At 41.2% G+C, this 2,282-nt stretch overlaps 1 long non-coding RNA gene across 1 annotated transcript; it reads left to right on the top strand.

Annotated features, from left to right (window-relative positions):
- Window positions 1-705: 705 nt before the first annotated feature.
- Window positions 706-1,962, top strand: LOC104508682. The gene is made up of 2 exons (XR_727879.1): window positions 706-796; window positions 1,320-1,962. It is a non-coding gene; the product is annotated as an uncharacterized LOC104508682 (long non-coding RNA).
- The last annotated feature ends 320 nt before the right edge of the window (window positions 1,963-2,282 follow it).

Here is a 2,282-nt window from a genome sequence, read left to right as displayed (position 1 = left end):
CCCCCCGTCCCGCGACCATTTGCCCTATTGCCTCTCTGTGCGATGGGTCAGGGCGGCATATCGGGCCCTCTGTTCCCCTCAGAAGGGAGTCCCCTATAGAAAAGGCTATAAATAGAAAAGGCTCCTGAAGCAGTCACTGCATTTGAGTACAGGTTTTGCTGCTGATACCACGGGAGAATTGGCACTTTAATATATGTATTTTTGTCTTTGGACACTGCTAGTGTGGAAGTGTTTGTTACAGTAATTATTCTGCATCTGTTATGTAACAAGCCCATTAGCCTTTCACAGACTGTTCCATGTGAAAACCTGAAACTGGCTCGTGTGGCGCTGATGAGGGGCAAAAGGGAGGGAAGAAGAAACACGAGTGCTGTCTAAGCAGTCCTTCCTGAATTGTGCTGTACAGTGCTTAATTGTAATAATCAAACTCTGCTTTCCATTATTCACTTTAAGTGTGCACTCTGTCAAGGTTTCCAAACTATTCTACTCAAATAAAAAACACACTTCTGTGTGGAAGCCTATGGTTAGCTAGACTTCCCTCACAAGGAGGTGCTGTGGGAATGTCAGGTGTGACTTGGAAACATTTTACTTCCAACTGTGCTAGCACTACGCAATGAGCTCGCTTGTGATAGCGCTTTTTTGCTTGCTACTGTATTGTGTTAATGAAAACTGACCTAAAAAGGTGATAGGTCTCTTTTATCTTGTACAGGATAAATCACAGTCTGCAGAAATATGGGAAAAATTAAATTTTGGAAACAAGGACCAAAATGTCAAATTTCGAAAACTGATGGGCATCAAGGTAAGGAGTTCTGAATCTGTAATTAAGTTTACTATAAATTGTAGTGATTTCTTAAAGTGTACCTTAACCAGTAAGAATATCGAGTTAACCTGATACCTGGTGTAGTTAAGAACTTCAGGTATTTCTCATTCAAGTTCACAAGCAGCATCTAAATCTGAATTCCATTCCCATTCTAGAATTTCATGATGTTTCTGGCTAACGAGGCAGCTGTTGTGATGTGTAACGGCAGTGGTATCTGTACCGATACTCGCCATCTGATAGACACTAGTGCTTTGCCTGGATAAGTTAATTGGAGACGTTCATTTGAATGAGGTATAAAAAGTACCTGGATAAAGGCTTCTACACGTTTCTTGACAGTGAGAGGAAAACTACCCCAGATGTTCTGGCAGTCAGATCAAATGCTTGAATTCTTACTGGTTTTTGAAGACGACAAAGCAAAGTTGTTACATCTAAGACACCCGCAGTATGTGACAAAACCACTTCCCCCACAGCTCATGTTTGTTTTCTTCTCTCTGGTTTCTAGAGTGAGGATGAAGCCGGCTGTAGTTCAGTTGATGAAGAGAGTTACAAAACGCTGAAACAACAGGAAGAGGTTTTCAGAAACCTAGATGCACAGTACGAAATGGCAAGATCACAGACTCATACGCAAAGAGGAATGGGGTTGGGGTTTACATCTTCAATGCGAGGAATGGATGCGGTTTGAATAACAAACAAAGGCAGTTTTCAAGTTTGGGACTATGGAAGGTTCTTGTTCAAATGTTGGGTCCTTGTTCACCAAAAAGCTAGCATTCTAGCTTGCATGGGTGTTGCATTGACTTTAATTTATTGAAAAAATACAATTTTTTTTGTAAATATCAGATCAGTGATACTGGTGTTAGTGTTGTAATCAGCTTATACCCACTTCCATTAAACCTGACAGAACTATAGAAGGACAGTATTTTTTAGTTCAAGTTCTACTTTTCAAACCAAGCAGCAGATGGGAAAAACTCATACATGGATATTTCGTGTCCACTGTCTTGTGTACTTTTGTACTTTAACCTTGTACAGTTATTTTCAATTCTTGAAACATGAAAGAAACATTGTGTAGATGTTATTTAGCGGTCTGGGCCAATAGGCACATAACCCAGTGCAAAACCTGGTTAATAATAAAGACATTTTTTCTCTAACCTTTTAGTTTATGTTAATTAAGCTCTTTGGGTCCAAACTGGTTAGAGATGTCGGGAAAACTTGAGAATTCAGAAACAGCGTGTATAGCATGGCTTATTTTGAAGCGGGGTTTTCCTAAGGCAAGGAGATGCGCAGCGTGGAGCGCAAGGCAGGGTGGGGAAGGATGAACTGGGTTTTGGTCAATTTGATACTTGCAAATTTTAGTGAAGGGAGAGGGATAACAAAACCGTGGCTGACGGGGACCTTGCTGATACTCGGCGCTGAAAAGGAGCGCCCAGTGTGTTAGCTTGCTGTAGTACGTCGTGTGTCCTACAAGACC

Source organism: Eurypyga helias, unplaced genomic scaffold (genome assembly GCF_000690775.1).
Source record: "Eurypyga helias isolate BGI_N326 unplaced genomic scaffold, ASM69077v1 scaffold39830, whole genome shotgun sequence".
Classification (NCBI taxonomy): domain Eukaryota; kingdom Metazoa; phylum Chordata; class Aves; order Eurypygiformes; family Eurypygidae; genus Eurypyga; species Eurypyga helias.
This window is presented reverse-complemented; position numbering and strand designations above follow the sequence as displayed.